Source organism: Lactuca saligna, chromosome 8, assembly GCF_052625555.1.
Source record: "Lactuca saligna cultivar CGN05327 chromosome 8, ASM5262555v1, whole genome shotgun sequence".
NCBI lineage: Eukaryota > Viridiplantae > Streptophyta > Magnoliopsida > Asterales > Asteraceae > Lactuca > Lactuca saligna.
The window spans coordinates 146,938,309-146,962,855 of record NC_136424.1 but is presented as its reverse complement, the minus strand read 5'-3'; positions in this window follow the sequence as shown (position 1 = coordinate 146,962,855).

Sequence of the window (24,547 nt, the reverse complement as noted above, 5' to 3'; positions counted from 1 at the left end):
TGTAGGTGATGAGTGAAGAGCAGTACGATTCAGAATGATACATTGATAGTGGATGATTGCATCACATGACAGGAAGGAAGTCACAACTAAGGGAATTTTGGAGCTTAAAGGATGTTGGAAGAGTGCAATATGGAAAAAATGCAACTAGTGAAATCAAAGGATATGTAATTATAACTAATTGAAAATTCATAATTCGTAAGGTAGCCTATGTAGAAGGTTTACAACATAACCTAATAATTGTTACTCAAGTAGTTGTAGGTTCTAGTCTGAAAGTCTCTTTTGATGAAGAAGGATTAGAAATCATCCACAAGGATACTCAAAAGGTAATTCTTATGTCAAAGAGAAAAGGAGAAATGTATCCTTTTAACTATAATCCAATTCAAAGGAAACCTTCAATTTGTTTGCTTGCAAAAGCATGTTCAGATGACAACTAGTTATGGCACGTGAGACTTTTTCATCTAAACTTCAAAGACATCAAAAAGCACGTTCTTGGTGATATTGTATGATGTCTACCATTTCTGAAGTATGATAAATAAAATTTGTGTGCAGCTTGCGAAATGGGAAAACATAGTAGAAAAAGTCATTCTTTAATCATAAATACAAAGATTGTTGAGCCACTTGAATTCAATCATATTGTTTTGTGTGGTCCATCATCAATCGAAAGTATTGTGGAAAACAAATATATTTTGGTTATTGTTGATGACTTTTCACAATTTACGTTTCTTTTTTCTTAAATAGAAATATGAAACTACATAAAGGATGATTGATTTTGTGAAACAAATAGAGTTGTTGCGAAAATCAATTCGGAAGATCCGAAGTGACAATGAAACTGAATTCAAATATCAAATATTGTAAGAACTGTTGACGAACAGATGGTTAATTCATAACTTTTTATCTCCTTATACTACACAATATAATGGTGTAGTTGAAAGGCAAAACCATTCACTTTGTGAAGCTGCAAGGATGATGTTATCATGTGCGAATTTTACTTTATACTTCTGGGATGAAGCAATTGGAGTTGCATGTTTTACACAAAATCCTTCATATATCAATAAAATATTTTCTATTACTCCTTAAGAAATCCTAAACAATCACTATACCAATGTTAAATCTTTTCATGTTTTTGGTTCTAGGTGCTTTATCTTCAATTCCAAGGAACATCACAACAAGATTGGCGTTAAAGCTGATGAAGAAAATTTCTTGGGATATTCTTTAATGTTTAAAGATTTTAGAGTTCTCAAATAGAAATCCACGAAAACTGAAGAAAGCTATTATGTTATTTTCGACGAAAAATTTGTTAAAAATTCTCAACAAAACCCGATTGTTCAGAATGATGAAATATTTCCATTATCTTGTTCACAATTGAGTCCTCTCATGACTCTTTATGAGGACTTCTTAGATCTTCTTGATGAACCAGGAAAGACAATTTCTTCTAAAGCAAAAGAAAAAGAAAATGGTGAAGCTGAATTGTTAAAGTTTGTTGATGAAGTAATTAAGAATTTTGAAACCCATGAAGATACATCTTGATCTTTAATAAATTCTTCCCAGAAAGCTTGTGCTGAGGGGGAGAATTTCAATAATTTTGATTCACATAAATGAAGAAGTTTTTTATTCAATTGCGAATTCATCCAATACTAGTTCTTTACAAGAAACTAATTATGTTGATAATGATTTTATGTAGGGAGAGAATCAAATAAATGAGAATCGTTTCTAGGGGGAGCATAATACTTCTGATAATCATGATCCATAGGAGGTTCATGATACTAACAAAATAAATACTCAATCAGATTTTGATGAAGTTAGTGCTGAAATTGATCCTTGATATGATATGCACTATCCACCATTAATGAAATGAACAAGAGATTATCCACAAACTCAAGTTCTTGGAGACACATTCTAAGGAGTTCTTACTTGATCATAACTTAAATCGAAAAATCCCTTTTTACAAAAAATTTACATTTTTACATGTTCAATACTTTCATGTCTAAAATAGAACCCAAAAACAGTGAAAAAAGATCTTGATCATGAAGATTGGGTTAAGGAAATGGAAGATGAATTGAATGGATTTAAATGAAACAAAGTTTAGAGATTGATTCTGACACCACCAGATGCATTTATGGTAAGCTTAAAATAGGATTTCAAAACAAAATGGATAAAGAAGGAACTATTGTAAGAAACAAAGAACGTCTCGTAGTCAAAGGTTATTGTCAAGAAGAAGGCATTGATTGCAAAGAGACATTTGCTCCTATTGCGATATTGGAGTTAGTTCACATCTTTCTTGCTTAAGCAGCACACAAAAATTCTGAAGTCTTTCAAGTGTGCTTTTCTGAATGGAGAGCTTGAAGAAAGAGTATGCACGGATAACAACCAGTTTTTATAAATGCAAGGTATCCAAATAATTTTTATGTACTTGATAAGACTGTTTATGGACTAAAACAAGCTCCTCCTACATGGTATGAAACTCTAACTCATTTATTTTTAAAAAATATAAGTTTCAACAAGGATCAGTACACCATACCTTTTTTCTAAGGAAAGATGGTGACCATTTGATGATTGTACAAGTTTATGTTGGTGATATCTTTTTCGGATCAACAAATCCCAGTTGACTGTTGAATTCCAAATATTGATGGAAACTAAATTTGAGAGGAGCTTAATGGGTCAATTTAGTTTCTTTCTTGGATTGAATATTAGACAGTGTTCGGAGGGGATTTCAAAAACTAGGAGTCTTTTATGTAGCCTTTTCTTACTAAATTTGGAATGATAGGTGAATCAAAGGTGAAAGTTCCAATGACGTTCGGAACTAAGTTGACTCCATCTCTTGATAAACCTGCTACATATCTCACTTTGTATAGAGATATGATCAGGTCGTTACTATATTTTACATCAAGCAGGACTGATACCATGTTACAGTCTATTATTTGTGTGTTATCAAGCAAATCAACAAGATCCTCACATGATCACATTGAAAAATATTTTTCGATATCTTAAGCGAACCACATCTCATGGTTTGTAGTATCCAACTAATTCGGGATTCTTTGTGTAGGCATATTTTGATCCAGATCTAGGTGGATGTGGACTTAATCATAAAATTGCTACAGGTGGATGTCAATTCTTTGATGGGAAACTCGTCACATGGAAATCGAAGAAGCATACTTGTGTCTCTTTATCAACGGCTGAAGCTAAATATATAGCAACTGCTTCATGTACTTCACAAATCATTTAGATTCAAAGCCAGCTGTGACACTATGGAATAAGTATGAAGAAGATACCATTATACAGTGATTCAGAAAGTGCAATAAGAATATGTTAAAATCCAGTAAAAATTTCAAAGACAAAAGATAGAGCTTTGAGATATCACTTTTGTAATGCCCATAGATCCGGGCTAGTCACTTTAGAGATAATGAGCGTCAAAATGGACATTTTGATAGAACATTATTTAGAATAAATAATCTTAACCAAGTTATAGTATATGTCACAAAGGTTATGTACATATAAAGAACGCCGAAATCCGAGTTATAACTAAAAAGTTATGACCCGTCGAAATTTTACGGCAAAACCGATGCGACACCGAGAATCGTAAAAAGCAAATTTATGACAAAATACTTTCTAGCCTTAGCAATCTAGACAAAAGTTGTAGTATATATATTAAACTAAGAGCATTCATAAAAATAACGTCCAAATCTGACTTCGTATGAGGATGTTATGATTTTTCTAAGATTTAGCATAGCAGTGCACAACCCGAAATTCGAATTTTAGATAGGGTGATTTTCAGCCAAAATAATCTAAACGAGAAATGAAGATATCGTTAACAGGAGTTAAATGATAGAAAGATAGATGAAAACGGAGCTCGTATGCGAAAGATATGTACGAAGCATAGCCTATACTCTTCGAGCGCGGCGAATTCGATACAGTTTTGTAATTCTGAGATAGAATGAGAATTAGCCAACGGTGTCTAAATGAAAGTTGTATTACTGATAAATACCAACACGTGGATATAAATAACGTCGAAAACGAAGCTCTTATGCGAAAGATATGGATGAATCTTAGTCTCTACTTTTCGAGCGTGGCGAATTCGAATACAGTTTTGTAAATCTGAGATACAATGAGAATTAGCCGACGGGGTCAAAATGAAATTTATAGTAATCATAAATACCAATATGTGGATATAAATAACGTAGAAAATAGAGCTTGTACGCGAAAGATACGGACAAAGCTTAGAGACTACTCTACGATAAAATCCCTATAAATAAAGGATGAATCATTCATATTTTCTTCACACCATAACCTCTCTTTCTCTCTATAACTTCTCTCTAGCCTCCTTAAGCACCTACCAAGTCTAGGGAACCTCCCTAGCATGAGAAGGAAGCCCCGGAGTGCCCGACGACTCCGACAAGAAAAACTTTCGGCTCGGAAACACTGCTCCAGTGAAGCCCAATTTTTTAATAAAAACCCACTGTAAGTGAGCTATGCTACACTATTTCTAATATAGGTTTTATTTAAATATAGTAATTTTATTAGGACCTTATAATAATAATAATAATAATAATAATAATAATAATAATAATAATAATAATTCTAAGACTAATAATTAGTCACGGTAAATATTAGACTAAAATCTAGTGATAATAATACTAGGTTTCGTCGAAGGAAATTATAGAGGTAAGAAGCGAAGCGCTGTCCGAGTTTGGAATCATCGCTTTAACAAGTGAGTGCATAGTCCCTTTCATCTTACACATAGATATGAAGTATTTAATATAAATTATGTGTTGTGAGTGCATCTTTACTTTCATCTTACACATAGATATGAAATATTTTATATAAATTACGTGCCATGTGTACATATTATATGGATACTTGCTGTCTATGCTGGATGAATGATTTTATATATGTTTTAAATTATTTAAACTATATATGATGAGATGAAAATTCTCTTTGATCGTTTAGATCTTAAACAGGTTTATCAGAATCATGCAAACAAAATAACAAACAAAAGAATGAACCAACAATGAGCTGAATGATTCAATAAATTCAAGCATCAGCAGAGCTCGATGAAGAACTTTCACTGTAGAGGCTTTTAGGGTTACAATCGATAGAAACAAATACATTATGAATGATCGACTAAAACTGCTACGTACCAAGATGCATGCAAGCATCTATAAATACCAAACCTAATAATTAAATCACAGATTAACAAGCCCAATCCGGATACAAAACTGGGCTAAGAAACGAGACCAAGACGCAAAACATATTAGACCCGACAATCTCCCCCTTTGCATCAATTGGGGCAAGACCTTACTTCGGCTTACTTGCACCTGCAGCACCAGCTTTCTTCATAGTCTTGAACAAGCAAGGAATAATAGCCAGAAGTGTTTGTCGGAAATTAATATACCAGTTGATCATGTCGTTGAATTATTACTTATCACTTTCAGAATTCTGCTTGCATCGATTGATGATCCCCAGAACATGCTCCAAACAGGAAGTGGTGTAAAGATGACTAAGTTTCGTTTTGGTTCAATCTTCCGCATCCGCATTCTATTCAAATCGCTTGCAGAAGCAACTAGAGTGATAGTAGGTTTCTTTCTGAGTACACTTGCAACTTCTTGATCTAACTTAGCAACCTCAAAAATGTAACACACCAACATCCTCTTGAAATGATCTATGATCGGCCCATATTCCATTTCATTGACAAGGAGGATGTTGTGCAAGATTATCCAATCATGAGGATTTAGATTAGGAAGATCAGCGAGAGAGATGTCATATTCGGCTTTGTCCGACCCCCTCAAGACCTTGAATCTGGCATTTATGAAGTTACCCTCCCGAACTAGTTTTAGGACCCGAATGTTGATAATCTTCTGTGCACTCCACGTTTGATACTGAGGTTGAGCAGTCCTCAGATAGAAATCGATAAGTTCCCTATCAACCTTCGGGTGAGGATGAGGGACTTCAGCTATGTGGGAGAATGCATGAAAGATGAAGGCCTTTCGGGTCAGGGGCATGTCAAACTGAGAATCAACCGAATTGACCCGGTCCAAGGAGATCACAAGTTCAAGCTAAAGGATGATGGGGGACTCGATAGCTTCTTTCACAAGCTCTTCAAGAGTCCAAGGAGGGAATAGGGTTTTTCGGCTTTCAAGGAGATCATGAGCCTCCTTTATCTTCCTTTCAGTGGCTTCGACCTCCCTAGCAATCCGAGCATTTGTATCAAGCTCCTTCTCCCTGGACTGTTTCTTCAGAATGTCAGCAATGGTTTCTTTGTCTTCACTCCTATCACTATCATTAAGAACCTGTTTGCCTTTGTCTTGAGCACCCGAACCTGATGCAGGAACAGTTATGGTTGGGTTGCTTTAGGTGGAACTGATGAAGAAACTCGAAGTGGTTGAGATTGAGCTTTGGAAATAGGAGGAGGTTGAGATTGAGCTGTGCCCTTTGAAGTCTTTTCTCCCCTTTGTTTCGGATGGTCCACTTGCTCAGGAATCCCCTCAATTCGGCTAAGCAAGGCAATGGCAGGAGCAAGCTTCTCAGCTAGAGTTCGCCTCACCGAGTAGTTGAGAATTGGATCATGGGCTTCAATGATATTGGATAGGGCTCCATGGACATCCAAAACACAACTTTTGACCACAGCTTTCTCCGACCGAAGAGAGTCAGCCTCCTTCTCTTCTTGGGAGAGTTAATGACATGTAAGTTGGAGCTTAGATGTTTTGCGGGCAAGCTCATCCCTTGAAGAATATTCCGTTGCAAGGGTTTGTTGGGACTCGAGCAAACGATCTTCAACAGATGACTGAAAAGATTGGTTGTATTCTTTTAGGGTTTGACGAAGACTGGCAAAATGTTGTTTTTCTGTTTGTAGGGAAGTGGTCGTCTTCTCCACAACCGAACTAACCTTTGTGTCATTAGTTTCGACTGACCCTGCAAAAGACTCCAGAAAGATGTTAGCATCTTGAAATAGTTTTTCGACTTTTTCGGTCACCGCAGCACAAGCCTTTGTTGATTTGTCGATAGCAGTAGCAACGGAGTTGATTGAGGCTTCGTGTGCCTTGGTGAAAGTATCCACCATCCCCTTAATGGAAACTTCTAAGATATGGGACTTTCAGGAAGAGAAGGAAGCGACGAGATTATCAATCTTCTTGTGTAGTTGCTTGATGTGCTTTTTCGTGACAGGAGCATCATCATCATCATCGCATTGAACTTGGTAGGGGCTGTAGTAAATGGAATCGAAGGTCATATCTTCCCCTCCTAGAAATTTCTCGGTTTCGGCTGAGTGAGTGGGAGATAAAGGTGATGTGGATGGTTCAATTTTGGGATTAGGTTTGGGTGCTGAAGTTGGTTCGGGTGTAGGTGTAGGTTCGGGTGCTGAAGTACGATCCCCCATATCAGATATGTTGGTTCGAACTCCAGTAGTTGTTGTTTTTGTGGCTTTAGAGAAAATGGGTGGTGGTATGGGAATAGAAGTGGGTGGAATATGAGTAGAGGTAGTTATGGGGGGAAATAGAAATAGATGAGGTTATGATGGGAATGGAAACATATAGTGATAGGTGGAGAGGAGATAGGTTTGGTTGTAACTGGTACATCATGTATAGGAGAACGGGGAGGAAAGTCGCCTCAAATCCACTCTTCAGATTCCGAACCTTCATCGTCTGAATCGCTTGAGGAAGAAGCAAGAACAAGTTTATGATTAGGTTGTGTTTTCTTCTTCTTCGGTGGAGGTGATTGGGCTGCGTTTGTTAACTTTCGCTTCTTAGGAGTAGGGCCTTTTGCTCCTTTTGCTGCTTTCTTGATTTTCCCTTTCTCTGGTTTCTTTCCCCTGGTGGCAGGTTTGTCTGCTTCATTAATGGACTGAAGCATCTCGGGTGTCAACTCTCTTGGACCCGACGGAGGAAACTCCTTGTAGGTTTTGAAGATTCGGCTCTCCTTAGATACACCAGCATACATGGAATCTGGAATGGAGCCAACAAAAATGAATTTGGATGGATCAGTTACAATAATCTTGGTGGTATAAAACACACCAATCGAGGAAAGAGGAGAATTGGCCACAGTGGGGACATGATATTTGTCCATAGCCCATTTTGTGACGATCATCCAAAACCTGGCATAAGAGATTTCAATGTGCCGAGAGGTAGAGCCGAGGCTTTGAATCAACTGTTGCCAAAGGACCGAGCCGTAATCAAGGTTGATCCCATTGTACAGACCATAAAGGATGGTCATGAATAATCGACTGGCCCTGTCAGAACCTACACTCCGCTCAGATAAGCCCTTGAATAAGATCATGAAAAAGTCGTTCCATTGAGGAGGAAGGCATGACTTCTTGAATTTCGTCACGGTCGTAAGGATTTCTATGTAACCCATGTTGTAAAACATGGATAAAAGTTTACGTACAGAAATTGAATCAGGGTTAACCCTCGATTCGTCAGGTTCAAACCCTAGAAGCCAGCAAAACCACTGCTTGGAGATGGAGGATTTGTTGTCAAGAATGTCGAAGTAGATACGATCAATAGATTTGTCATAGTGAGCGATGGAGAAAACCTGCGAGAGACATTCCATAGGCACGATTTCAAACTTGGAGAGTGCGAGAATTAGTGGAGAGTATTTGAGACACTCCACTACGGGATACATGAATGCATCATAAGAAATTGGGTTGAGATCAATGACTGGCTTTGCTGAGGTCTGATTGGGAGAAGGGTAGATCGAGAAGAGGTTTCATGAACTGAGGAGGAATCTGCCATTGTTGAATGCTTCAAAGAAGAAGATGAATAGTGGGAGAAAAAACCTGTTTGCTTTTAGAATTGTGGGTTGCGATGAAGAGGTAAAACATTCGGGGTTGAACCCTTTATATCGGTTATGGAGGAGAAAGAAAAATCCGCCCCCAAATCTTCTCGGAACTCAGAGCGGCGCTTGATGCGATTGAAAATTGATAGTTAGCGTCCCCGATGATTAGACATGAGAGAGAATATTGTTTCCTTTTAGCACGCGTGCCCGTCAAATCACTGTTGAAACCGTTAATCTTCCCGCTGAGTCAGCATCTTATCCTTTAAATGAGTTGTCATCAGTAAAGAAAAGCAATGACTTATAAATACCACATCGTTTCCTTGTTGAGTACAATATTAATAACTGAAACTTCATAAGGTAAAGTAGCTTGTAGAGAACCGAACCAAACTTTTGGAAAATCAAAGATTTTCGTGCATAGAGTGTCAAAGATAAAGAAATAAAGCTATATCTACGTAGGAATTTGTGATGTCAATATAGACACGAAACAATGGATCCGGGGCACGAATCTCTTCCTTCAAAGTTAAGAGAGAATTTAAAGTGTCTGTGTGGTTTCCCGTTGAATTACGATCAAGCACTTGTTAAGAAGTGTTGAAAGTCATCTTTTGATGAGGCTTAAAAGGGTGGCTTTCGCTTCGGTTCAGAATTCCGGATCTTGACATAAGACCGAAACCGAACGAAGTACCTGTGGGACCGATGTAATCTGTTGAACAAGTAGGTTTGGAATATATTTAGTGACTTGTTGAAAATTTTTGGTATGAAATCCCAAAAAACGAAAACTGGATTCTAAAGGAAGAAATGTTATGGTATCTAACAATTTCATAAGAATGACACAAAAAGAAAATTTGAGATTTCATGGTACAACCACTTGGGTGGATTCGTTAATTCATGGGTGAAAGCTAGAGCAATTTTAATTGTTCATCGTTAACGCATTGTGGGTATTGAATTGTGGGTTTCACTTAGCACGTAGTGACACGAAGCTAAGATCATAAACACAGAGATTGTGTAACCATAAACATCAGTGGTTATATCTAAGAGTCTCAAGGGTTACATAAATGAACCGAAATATAATGGAGAAAAATGTTTGAGGTGTTGTAAAGAAACCAAAGTACCTCCGCTATAAAAGAGTGACCCAGCAGAAAACTCTTAACTCATATGAGAAAAGAGTAAGGTAGCTCATGATTAGAATAAATTTAACAGCCTAATTGGAAAGACAAGGTTTGTATATACCCAGTCAGTAAGGCTTTATTCAAAATCAAATGAGGCTTTGGACAACATGCAGCAGCATGCTTGTAGGGACTCTTAGCTAGTAAAAAGTGTGAGAATGATACGTGCCCCATCAATATTCCAGAAACCGCCAACATGAACAGAAGTAAAGACAGAACAATTTTTTTTTTTTGGAGTTTTGATATGTTAGTAAAGAGAGGAACAAAACAAAAGTATACAATCGAAGACATCACCCTTTTTTAAGATAAGCAAAAACAAGTTTAGTGGGACCGAACCCCAAATAGACCGAGCGTTCGGTTCGTTTTGCTTTCAACTTTTAGTTTTGAGAAGGTGTTTTTGGTACTGACTCTGATTCTATCATACCTAGGCCTTGCAGGATTTTATTGAAACTTGCTTCGGGAAGGGCTTTGGTGAAGATGTCGGCCAGTTGATCAGTGGTTCGAACAAAGTGAATTTCGATGTTTCAATCTTCCACATGATCCTTAATAAAGTGATACCTTAGTGCTATATGCTTGGTCTTGGAGTATTGCACTGGGTTATGAAAGATCCTAATTGCACTTTCGGAGTCGCAATATAGTGGGATCTTTTTCATATTGAGTCCATAATCCCGGAGTTGGCTTTGGATCCAAATCACTTGTGATGTGCAGGGGGCGGCTGCAATGTACTCTGCTTCGGCTGTAGATAGAGAAACACATGTTTGTTTCTTCGATGGCCAGCTAACTAACTTTCCGTCTAGGAATTGGCAGCCTCATCTGGTGCTTTTTCGGTCTAGACCGCATCCGCCTAAGTCAACATCTGAGTAGGCTTGAACAAAGAAGCCTGAGTTTGAGGGATACCAGAGAGCTAGAGAGGTGGTTCGCTTCAAATACCAGAAAATATTCTTCACTACCAGCATGTGTGGTTCACGAGGATTTGCTTGAAACCTAGCACAATAGCATACTGAAAACATTATATCTGGCCTGCTAGCTGTGAGGTACATTAGGGAACCAATCATTTGGCGATATAGCGTGATGTCGACAACCGGTTTTTCCAAAAAAGGTGTGAGCTTGGTGCCGAACGTCATAGAAACTTTGACCTTTGAGTCTCCCATCATGCCGAATTTGGAAAGGTGTGTCTTTGTGTATGCTTCTTTGTTAATAAAGATGCCTTCGGGTCCCTGTCTAATATTTAAACCAAGGAAAAAGTTAATCGGACCCATTGAGCTCATTTCAAATTTAGTCTCCATCAACTTCCTGAATTCAACTGTTAGGTTGGGATTCGTGGAGCCGAAGATGATATTGTCGACATATATTTGAACAATCATAAGGTGGTTACCTTCCCTTTTATGGAAGAAGGTTGGGTCAACCGAACCATGTTTGAATTTAGATATCTTTAAAAACTTAGTTAAAGTTTCATACCACACCCTAGGATCTTGTTTCAGACCATAAACTGCCTCATAGTTCTTGTGTGCAGCATAGGCAAGAAATATTCGAATTGATTCCAATCTTGCAAGTGGAGAGAATGTCTCTTCGTAATTAATTCCTTCTTCCTGGCAATATCCTTTCACCACTAGCCGAGCCTTATTCCGGATCACATATCCCTTCTTGTCCAGTTTGTTTCTGAATACCCATTTGAGATCGACAACTGAGGCATCTTCTGGTGTTGGAATAAGTCTCCAGACCTTATTTCTTTCGAACTCATTGAGTTCGTCTTGCATTTCCTGAACCCAATCAGAATGATCGAGAGCAGTATTAACGGTGTTCGGCTCTATTTTGGAGATGAATGAATTAAACATGTAGAATTCTACTTTGGAGAATAGAGAAGTTTGCTTCGCTTTAAGTTGTGATCAAGTTACAACCTTTTCTGATGCATCACCCACTATTTGAGATGAAGGGTGATCTCTGGTCCATTTGATGAGAGGAGGATAACTTGGATCATAAGAGGGATCCAACTCAACATTTACTTCTTCTTCCAACTCTGATTGTAAATCATCATCATAAAGCTTATCGGTATTCTCCCCCTCGACAGATGATGAAACGTGTGGATGTGAACCAAAAAATCCTTCTTCTATTTGGCTTGCGGGCTGGTTCGGACCTTCGGGTGTTATAGGACTTTCTGTTTCTTCTGGAATTTCGGTTGCTACAGGACTTTCGGGTCGTTCCGGACTTTTGGGTGAAACCGAGCTTTCGGGTCGTGCCGGACTTTCGGGTGCAACCGGGCTTTCGGGTCTTTCAAAGATTGGATTCTCCCCCTGGATTTCTGAGTCATCTTGATCTGAAGAGACTTGATTCTCCCCCTCGACTGAAGTATTGCTTTGAGGAGATTCGTTTCTAACCGGTTCTTCTTCTGTCATTCGTTTGGCTGCATCTTCAACAATCTTCTTAAGGTGATCTACTTTGTTGTCTGCAGCTCCAGCTTTAAAATGAATTGCCTTCTCAGGTTCATCGAATAAATCCATGAACTAGTCAAAAAGATTGGCGATTGATGCTGTGACCTGACCGGTTTGAGAGAAAATCTCTTCAATTGTCCCTTCGGTAGACTTCAACTTCTTGACATAATTGTCATCAAACGTCACATAATAGGTTTCTTCAATACGTTTAGAACGCTTATTCAGAACCTTGTACGCCTTTGAAGTAAGAGAGTATCCTAGAAAGATGCCTTCATTAGCTTTGACATCGAATTTGTTGCGATGCTCTTTGGAGTTGCAGATGAAGCACCTCGAGCCGAACACATGGAAGAACTTGACATTCGGCTCCCTGTTGTTAAGAATTTCATAGGGGGTGAGAGAGAAACGCTTATTGAGATAAGACCTGTTTTGAGTGAAGCAAGCTGCAGCAATGGCATCTGCGCAGAAATATAGAGGAAGAGAGGCAAAACTCAGCATGGTTCGGGCTGCCTCACACAGGGATCGGTTTCGCCTTTCGACAATTCCATTCTATTGAGGAGTTATAGGGGATGAGAAATTGTGACTCGTGCCTTTCTCTGCTAAGAAATCTTCTAATTCTTTGTTCTTGAATTCTAGTCCATTGTCGCTCCTGATGTTTCGAATGACTTTTATCAATTGCACTTCAACCTGCTTGATAAAGATCTTCAGCTTGGGAGTTGCCTCGGATTTGAGTTTTGGAAAGAACACCCAAGTAAACCTTGAGAAGTCATCAACAATAACAAGGATGTATTTGTTACCACCAATGCTCTCAATTGATGATGGACCACATAATTCGATGTGAAGCAACTCAAGTGGTTCAACAACTTTTGTATTTATGATTGTTGGGTGACTTTGGCAACTTTGTTTCCCTATTTCACAAGCAGCACATAAATGTTCTCGATCGAACTTGAGCAGTGGAAGACCCCGAACATGATCACCGATGACTAGATTGTTGATGTCTTTGAAGTTGAGGTGCGATAGCCTTCGGTGCCACAACTAGCTTTCGTCTGAATGAGCTTTAGACAATAGACATATGGTTGGTTTTCCTTTGATTGGGTTGAGATTAAGAGGGAACATTTCACCTTTTCATTCTGACTTGAGAATCACTTTGTTGGTCCTTTTCTCTATTTTTTCTGAACCTTCATCATCGAACGAAACTTTGAGACCTGTACCTCCCTCCAGTTGAGACACACTACTGAGGTTATGCTGTAATCCCTCTACATAAGCCACCTTCCTGATTGTAAAATCTCCATTGGTTATTAACCCATAACCCTTGATCGTTCCATAGGAGTTGTTACCAAACTTGACGTTACCACCGTTTTGAAGGGACCGAAACTCCCTTAGTTCTTTCTTTCTTCCTGTCATGTAACGCAAACAGCCACTGTCTATGTACCATTTTTCGTCGAACTGCTTGTCACTTATAACCTGCAAAAATTAAGAGGATTTAGGAACCCAAAGTTTCTTGGGTCCTTGTGAGCCTTTCACAGAAGGATCAAAAAGATAAGTTCGTTTTGTTAAGGTTGTTTTATCTTTCCTGTTAATAGTAAACACTTTGATTTTATTAGGGTTAGTTTCAAGTGTTTTGGATTTAGGTTCAGGAGTTTGGACTTTAGCTTGCTTTCAATCTTCATTTGCTGAGGAAATATTACCTTTTCCTTTCAAATCCTTCGTTGATTGTGAGCTTGGTATAGGATGTGAATTAGGCTTAGAAGAGGAATGAGAATGAGAAGAATTAGAGGAATAGAATTTAGAATGAGAATCTTTCCTGATTCAGGTTTGAAATAATCCTTTTGGTTTTAATCATTTGAGGGACCGAAGCTGAACCTTCGGTTGCTATTTGTTGATAGGCCAAAACTGCCTTTTCGGCTATAAAAGCTTGATGTACTGAACTCGGGCCTTTGTCTATTGTTGTTTGGTGGACCAAAACCGGGCTTTCGGTTGCTGTTGCTATTAGGATCGAACCTATTCATTCGGTCTTGTACTTTCTCTTGCCCGAAAGTCTTCTTTCGGTTCTTTTGATCCAACCGACCGAAGCTCCTTTCATCTTTATTCTCTTCTCCTTTTGGCTTGGAGTTTCTATTAAAGTGAGTGTAGTGGGGATTATGGGAGCGCCTAAATTGCTTTCGCTCTGAGTGATTTTTCTTGTATCTCAGATTCCTCTGGTGCTTTTGATTGTTCACCTGTTTCGGTTGTCTGTGAATAGTTGCCTTCTGTTTCGGCTTCTGAACAACAGGTTCGCTTTTCATGGAAGAGGATTCGCTTGTTGAGGAGATGTATTCCATTGGAACCTCTTTTGTTCCACTTGTACTGGGTACGTCATAGTTGGTAGGTTTATTTAGTGGTTCTGCCACGTATCTACCTTTGTCCTTCCATGATATTCACTCACACAAACCAACTGTTTCATCTGCATTGTCTATCGGTGAAGACCAGAAATACTCATCACAACCATCTGCATTATCTTCATTCACCACCGCAGTGAGTTCGGCTGTCTGATGTTCGGTTACTCCTGTGACCTTATAAACTTGATTGGGAAATGTTCTTACCTTTTGGTAAACAACGGCTTTTTCTTTAAGGACTGTGGACTTACTTTTGGATAAACGAGCGAATTCCATATAATTTTCAGAAATCAAGTTTTTGTGGTTTTCAGGTTCGCTGTTAATAAACTCTGAACAGTCAACGTCATCCTCTACAGAGATTTCACTCATGTCATCGTCCTCATCAAGTTCAGATGCATTTTCAACATCAATTTTATTTTCTGAACTTAATTTGGTACTCAATGAGTCAAATTTTTGTATGGTTTCGACTCTGAGTTTCAACTTGTCATTTTCGTCCAAAAGGTCTTTGAGCATGTCCTTATGGTCTTTGGACTTAATAAATGATTCAATTTTGTCCAGACCAAACATATAAGTGGGACTTACATCATCTAAAGATACAACACTTTCACAGTTGTATGATTCGGCATCAATTTCATCCTCCTTTAGCTCAAGAAAGGGCAAAATCATGTGATGTATTTTCTAGCCTATTTCACAGTCCAAATGCAATTGTGTAATGTTAGTATAAAGTCTTTTTGCAATCAAACAAAAAACGTTTCTCTGTTTTAATAATTTAAGATTGTCTCTTTGCAAATAGACGTTTTCATCCCTAGACCTAACCAGCTCCAACTCTTTCTGCTCAATCCACATTCTTCGCTCCTCACTCTTAGATGACACCCTGCTCATTTGGTCAATTAGATTAGAATTCGTGACACGTGTTTGAGTTAAACAACTATCTAGATTTGAAATTCTTGAATTCAAGTTATTTAATTCTTTTTCATACGATGCTTGTGGGATTTTAAACGAAACAAAAATGGATTGTTCCTTCTTGATCAATTCCTCAAGTTCATTGATCTGCACACAGAGAGGTTTCGCTGTAAAGCACACATCCTCTCGCTCCTTAGTCACTTCGTTACCATCATCAGTGTTGTATCCCCTCATCTGTGGTACATTTGTCACCATCAAGCATCTTCCACTAGCGTCACCACTCTTCGCCACATAAGCCTTTCCATGAGTAGGCTTTCTCACTTCATCATCTTTTGAGTCGGTCGACCATGCCTGTACGCCACCGAACTCATCATCATCTACCGAACCCTGCACAATTAGAGCATTCATAGAGGGATTAGTAGCAACTTTCTTCCTTTTAATCTCCTCCAGTCTTTTCAGGAGACTCGCTTCTTCATCCTTCTCTGCCATTTTCTTCAACACGCAATCTTTTGCGTAGTGATTTTTCCCTCCACAGTAAAAAGAACCGACACCAGAATCAGCTTCACCCTTCGCTTCTTTCTTTGGTTCTTCAACCTTCGGCTCCTCTTTTGCTTTCTCAGAGTTGTAGCTTCCTTTCCAATTTCGGTTCTTGTTGGTAGGAAACTTCTTCTTGATGAACCTCCTTGGATTTGACACCATCATGGCATAGTCTTCAGATGTCAGATCGTAGTCTCCCAGATTCAGATCTTCTTCTTCTTCTGCTGCGCACTTACCCGTTGAAATAAGGGTCAAGGACCCAAAGTTTGAGACCACGCTTTTCTCTTGTAACACAGTCTTTTCCTGGGATTTCAGAATCCCCACAAGTTTCGCCAAAGAATATGACTTAAACTGTTTGTGTGCTTTAACTGTCGACACAACCGCCCTCCATTCGGGTCTTAAGCCATTTAAGAAAGTGACCTTCTGTTCGATGAGCTTTCTTTCTATATCATGTTTGATCATCTTACTGAGAAGATGATTGAACCGATCGAACGTTTTTGTAACAACCTCCTCTAGCTTCTGCTTGAAATCTTCAAATTCTGAGAGAAGTAAGGTTTGAATCGAGTGCTCTAGATCTTCATTTGTGGAATACAGTTCTCGCAGCCGATCCCAGATTTCCTTTGCTGTACCACATGAACTTACCAATCGAAACGTGTCAGATTGAAGGGCGAATCGAATTAGTCTCGATGCCTTAATGTTCCATTGGAACTTTTCCTTTTCGTCCTGAGCAACGTCCTTCACATATTTTAAAAGGTCATTGTACTCTTTCTGAGTTTTAATGATTCTTGAAGTGCTTGAATGAGCGAATGGGCGTACTGTGATTGCTTCCCAAATCAGATACCCATTATCTTCCTATCGAATAACGTAATCTTCAAAGTGGTGCGTCCACACTTCGTAGTCTTGAATGTAGAGGGTTGGGATCTTAGTTGTGATCCGATGCTGTTAGAGATGTTGATGGGATTGGATTGAGAATCGTCCATGCTTGATCGTTTAACCTATTATAAAATCAGACTTTGTAATACGTAATATTAGGGCAAGATTAATAATTAATGAGATGGTCAATTAAAGAGTGACGGCTCAATAAATATCAATGAATGTGGAATGAACCCTAATCACTTCTTTGACAGAAGAGATGTGTATGAATTACACAGCCTCCTGCTCTGATACCAATTGATGAGATGAAAATACTCTTTGATCGTTTAGATCTTAAACAGGTTTATCAGAATCATGCAAACAAAATAACAGACAAAAGAATGAACCAACAATGAGCTGAATGATTCAATAGATTCACGCCTCAGTAGAGCTCGATGAAGAACTTCCGCTGTAGAGGCTTTTAGGGTTACAATCGATAGAAACAAAAACATTATGAATGATCGACTAAAACTGCTACGTACCAAGATGCATGCAAGCATCTATAAATACTAAAACCCTAATAATTAAATCACGGATTGACAAGCCCAATCCGGATACAAAACTGGGCTAAGAAACGAGCCTAAGACGCAACACATATTAGACCTAACAATATATTTATTTTATTTACAAATATGTTGGGATAAAACATGGGTAGATGAAATAGTTGATGTGTGATGAAATAAAATGATGAGAGATAGGTGATGCTAATTAGGTGAGGATAGATAGGTGACGATGAATCGGTGATGTAGGATGAAAGATACTATAACCTTGTCCGACAATTTGGAGATATAGTCATCTACCAGAATATAGATGGCGATCATGGACTATTATAGACAAACTCGTGGAAACACCAGTAGGCTCATAACTTGTAGGTGATGAATTACAAGTTCAGGCGATGTTTTAACTACGTATTCATGTGATGATACTCTACGTATTGAGGGAGTAATTCCTAAATCAATACCGTCTATGCAATGTAGGAGATGATTCTTAGGGAGAGTCCTTAGGAACAAACATATAAGGAAATGCGATATAAGGAGATGAGAGGTAAATACGATGTAGGAGACGACCCTCAGGATAAATCCTTAGGGAAGGTACTTAGGAATAAAGATGATAATGGGGATGGGTAATTGGGTTAATTGTTTGATGATTAAGCATAATAATTATATTATTGTGGGTTGAAAACCCTATGTACTCACCAGGTTTCCCAACCTGACCCACTCAATTTGCTTGTATCACAGGTGACGATGTGAAGTTACATTACACAGAGAATTTAAGGCGATATAGATCACTAGTGTAAATGAATGTAAGTTCTGTTTATGCTTATGTTTATGTATTGACGATGACATCCCAAATGTTTTAAAAGTGGTTTTGTTACAATTATGATGAGCTGTCAAGAGGTTATTGGACCTATTTTTCTTGGATGATTGGCTTGGGAATTTTTGATGACATCTGAAGCAACACGCCTTAATTAAGATGGCATTTTTCTCTTGCCACTTATGATTAATGGTTTAAATTCAAAATTAAAATTGTTTGAGATTCTAAATCCTTATTTAACATCATGGTGTTCTACAATTAAACCTTTACGCTTCCAAAATTTTCAAAGATTTTGAGGAATTTCTCTAATATTCGAAGATTTGCTAAAGTGATTATTCTCTATTATTTCAAATATCTTCTTCTGAGCATGTATCGTTTATGGATCAATCATCTACTTCAATCACATTGAATATAAAACCTCATCCGAATTTGGTTGCTAATATCGATGCTTCAAAGTACTCTAAGATGATTCAACCTCTGATCGTATGTCTCAATTATTCACAATTCAAGAAGGGTTTGACGTTGTATGAAGTTGTTCTGATGTCTATTCTATTTACGGCTTATGCAACATCCATTTACAACAAATCGCTTGAGGTGATGAATTTTGATGTTTTAGAGCACAAAACTGCAATTTCAAAAGCAAATTTTGTAACAACCCGAAGTTTTCCATCGCCGAAAACCCATTCTACCTGTATAACTCGCCGTATATCGAAACGTTTTGATGTCGTTTTTGGGTAAAGTTAATTAAACTTATATGTTTAATTGATGCTAAAGAGTGTCCAAACCCCTTAGGAACTCATGTAATTAGCCCAAAATATTTCTTTCATAAGTTTTAGAAACGTCCCCGTCGGGTGATGGAAACTTAATCGGGTGCGACCTAAAGCCCTGTTTAATGCCGGTATCGGGTAGAATTCCACCGTGTCCAAGTTTTAGGACCTATATAAACATGTTTAAACATTCATTTGAAGCTTTTTCTTCCTCTCTCTACTCTCTCTCTAACCTCTTTCCTAAATCCAAGTTTAAGGGTCCAAAACTCAAATTTAAGGCCTCAAATCTCTATGGTACTTTCCCTAGCTTGTTACGTAACCTCCGTAGCCTTCAAATTCGAGTTTAAAACATGGATTAGGACCACATTCATGATTTTACGACCCTGGAACCATCCTAGGCCGTGAACTCATATGAAATGGGTTTTGGAGCCCAAAAACCCTTCCAAAACACAATTGGACCTTAGATATGGCTATATGACTTCATGGAATGGACTTATAACATTTTAGACATGGATTTTGAGTGATTTGAAGGAGTTTATGGCCAAGGAACATGCTTGGGCCGTAAAATCATGTATATGGGGTTTTTATGACCTTAAACCCTTCCAAAACCTCAACAAGACATGGATATGACTTCTAGAATAATTGCTTTAGCCTTGGAACACTTTAAACATAATTTTTGAGGGATTTAAATGAGTTTATGGCCAAGGATTGTGCTTGGGCCGTAAACTCCTTGAAACATGGTGTAAACTCACTTCTAAGGTGTTAGAAAGCCATCCAACACCACCAAAAGCCTTGGAATAAATCATAGGAGAAACCAAAAATAGTTTAGAGGCTTTAAACACAACCAAAATCACCGTAGGAGAGTTTACGACCATGAGGGGGTCTCATGGGACGTAAACTCCAAAAACTCCTCAAAAGTCCCATAAAAATTCATGAAAGGCCTTGAAACAATTTTAGCAATCACATATGATTTGTTTGGAACCAATAACACACTTATTCATGGGGATTTGAGAGTTTACGGCCACGAGTCCTATGCTACGCCATAAACTCCCTTAAATGTGTCTATTTGGTGTTTAAAAATTATTCCAAGCCCTTAAACCAAACCTAGAAATTATTTCGTAAGTGTTTGAAGTCATTTTGCACCATAAACTACCCCACCATGAGTTTACGGCCGTAAACTCATGGGGAGAGGGTCATTAGGGCCGTAAACTCCCTAAGGAGTGTTCTTTTGAAGTCCCAATTCAATATCCTAACTATATGTGTCCCCAAATGTCACCCGGGTCCCTCCAAACACTTGTATCGGGGTGTTTTCGCGACTAGAAGCAATTGTCCCTATCAAATAATCAATCTAAGTCCTAATTAGATACAAATGTGTATCTTTACATTATACTTAGGAACCTCGTGCGTTTGCAAGCCCCGGACCAACGTTTAGCATCCGAAATCGTCACATTTCTCGTCCCGTGAGTTCATACCCCTACGCTTTTCCGTGTTTTTCAATGTTTTGAGGGGGGGGGGGGGAATACAAGCAAACTATAACTATTTTCAAAACATAACATTGATGTGTTTCAAATAATTTCTGGAAAATTTATAAACACTTTTACCCCTTATGTATTATGTTGAGCATAAGGGATGATTTATCAATTACAACTAAATGGATTTTAGTTAAGAAAATAACCAAACTAATCAAATTATTATGGGAATAATTTGGGGTTCTTTAGTGTCCGTTTTATCATGTACTAATATGTATATAAAGTTATTAGATAAAGTATGTCTGATTCAGTTTATCTCCATATCATTTAAATGTATTGCCATATAGTTTCATTGTATGTATTTATATTCGCTGTACTTCATTTCATAATCTTTTGTATGTTTGATATCGTATGAGAACCTTGTGAATAGTTTAGTACTAGTCTGTGAGTTAGTCACTACCCTTTATGGATGATCAGTAAATCCTCCCCGGAAGTGTAACCAGAGTCTCCTGGAGGGAGAGAGAGGAATTTGTGAATAGATCTATTCGGGACTGACAATCCCACACCTTAACTGCTAGCTACAGTTAGGCGGGCACGCCTGGGGTGACAAATTTTTGGATATCATTCGACGTCTGACAAACATCAAGGAGGTCTCGTTGTTGTATCAGCATGGTTACCTGACTCACAATATGTATTAATATAATTTTATTCACAGCCTTGGTTTTAGAATCTGTATCTAGTTCGGGATAGCGATCCCATGGTTTTATCAAAACTAACTTTTATCTAGTTCGGGATGGTAGTCCCTTGGTTTTCGGTCTATTGAACTTGTATCTGGTACGGGATGTTATTCCTATGGTTTTTAGTATGCATATATCTTATATCTAGTACGGGATGATAGTCCTATGATTTCAATCTATATCTTGTTCGGGATAGTACTCTCATGGTTTTGAAACTATATCTAGTACGGGATTATATTCCCATGACTTCATCCAACTATCTTATATCTAGTTCGTGATAGTAGTCCCATGGTTTTCAATCTATAGTTTCCTAGTATATCAAACTATCTTGTAACTAGTTCGGGTTGTTAGTCCCAAGGTTATCAAACTACTTTCTATCTACAGTTCGTGTATATTACGGTATTTCATATCTAATTCGGGATAGTAATCCCATGATTATCAATATATAGTTTTATGTATTAAACTATACTCTGTGTTATTCAATCAATCTTTCATTTAGGAAAATATGGGATTTTCCTGGGGTTAACATATAACGCATAACTGTACTGTAACGAAAGATAACGAAACTGTTCAACATAAGAAAATAAGGGATTTTATTGGATAACAAACCTTTTCGGAAAACTATAAGGAACCAATATATTTTCATAAAACAAAACCGCTTATGAACTCACCAGCTTTATGCTGATTTTCAAACCGCTTGTATTCTCAGGTCTAAGTTAGACAGGTACCCGGTGATATCTTTTGGTGAAGACGGAGTGCTCAGAAGACTCGTCTCAACTTTTGTTAATATGATGCATATGTATATCTTGTATAACTTTACTTGTTAAAGAAATGTAAACTTTCATATATATGTAATGTATTGGTTGTTTACTGTGATTACTATGTACATTGGATTTGATACACAACGTGGAGTCCACCCCGGAAATGTTTCCGCCTTTGATTTTCTGGGTGTGACAGATTGGTATCAGAGCCCTTGTTTATAGTGAATGGAGTATACCAAACCTTATATGGTATAAAACTATAAACACTAAAGGGCCTCAGTGCTTTGAATTAAAAGTATCTTCAAAACTATAAGTATTTTCAAAAGTATACAAGTATACCGAACCGTCTGAATCCGTAACTACAAGTAGAACAAAAACATAAGTAAATGGGTGTTGTACACTATGGTTAAACCTGGGTAGTTATGTAGTCGTGTCTAGGATCAATATAGCTTGGCGAACTATATTCATTCGAGACACGGCCAACATGTGTTTAGGAGTGACTGTGGTACACAACATGCCTAAAACTTACCCAATACCCAAACAATGAGTCGGCATTGCAACGAGACAAGAAATACTATGGGAGTATTTCTCGAGCCAATCCTTCGTAGAAAATCCTCGTATATGCGATGTTACTTGACCATTCCTCTAGCGATAAAATGTTCTGTCTTGATAATTCTTTCCTGCTTTACCGCTTAGTATAATGCTATATCTGTCTTGATGAGATATCCCCTCTTCCATATCTCTTGATTCAATTCAGAGGACTTATGATCCTCTCTTTCCTGATCTTTTTAGATCAAGTTGCCTCCAAGAAAGAGACCAAACTCGAAGAACAACGACAATCCTCCTCCACCACCACCTCCTCCTCAATTTGATCTCGCATCACTTCAGACAGTTCTGACTGCCGCAATGGTGGCAGCCATGTCACAAATGAATCCCGGTGGCTCCGGAGGTGGTCCCCAGCCCCAAAACCTAGAAGACAGCCAGGAACACCGAAGAGGGGGTTCGTATAAAGACTTCATGAACGCGAAACCCACATCCTTCAATGGCACTGGAGTTGTTATTTCCCTAACTCGATGGTTCGAGAAAATCGAATCAATCTTCGAAATATGTGCCTGTTTGGAGTCTGACAAAGTAAAGTTTGCCGCCTGCACCTTCCTTGACAAAGCCCTGACTTGGTGGAACGGCCGAGTCAAATCCTTAACTCTACCTGTAGCAAATGCTATGGGTTGGGAAGATATGAAGGAGCTTCTTCTCGCGGAGTATTGCCCTCGGGGCGAAATTCAAAAGCTAGAACACGAACTCTGGAACCTTAAGATGAAGGGTTCCGACATAGCTACTTATACTTCAAGATTTGATGATTTGGCGTTACTCTGTCCGGGAATGGTTACCCCGGAGAGTAAAAATATTGAGAGATTCATCTAGGGATTGACCCAGCCAACAAAAGGGAATGTCTTGGTTGCGAAGCCAGACACCTACGACAATGCTAAATGTCTTGCGAAAACCTTGATCGATCACAAAGACGACTCTGATGAGGAAGCTACTACCCCCGAGCTAGTCACCAGTGGAGACGGAAGCAAAAAGAAATCTTGGAACAAGCGGAAGGCCCCGAGTACGCAAGGGTCTTCTAAGAAACAGCTAACAGTAGCAGTCCATGCTGCTACTGCCCCTGTTGCTGTCTCAGCTGTCGGATCCACGACCCAAACTCCTACCAGTGGATACACTGGTACCCTTCCTTGGTATAGTAAGTGCAACTACCGTCACCGCATTCATGGTCCATGTCGCGAAAGGATCTGCAACAACTGTGGCAATAAGGGTCACCTTGCACGAACCTGCAGAAAACCAGCCAAATCAACGAACCAATCATCCGGAGCGGGAATCAGTCCATCCTGCTACAATTGTGGCGAAGCAGGGCACTTCAAAAGGAATTGCCCCAAAGCAGCTACAACCACTGATTCCTCTGTCACTGCAGGTATACTTCTCTTTGATAATTCTTATACCTGCAACTCTTTTCGATTTTAGTACTAAAAGGGAAACCTGTTATCTATCTATTCGAACATTTTCTAAGCTCAATCCTTTGTATGTAATTGAAATGTGTATCATTGAGACGACTAACCAATGAGATAGAGAACACTAACTTCGTACCTATAGATTATATTCTCAGACCGGAGAATTATTTTGTTCCATTCGATTAAATGGGAAACTTTTCGCGAAAATACTTTGATGCTATGATTGACATGAAATGACCAAGTCTCGTTCATGTTATTATCTTTAGTTTCGAAAGGGTCGCTCGTCTAGATCTTTTCCCGAACCGGTTCTCGTGACCTTCGGCATCAAACCTTCGTATCATTCCATGCTTTAAAAACTCAAAAGTTTTTCCCGATATGAATTACCACGCATCCCTCGTTTCTGTGATCATTGAG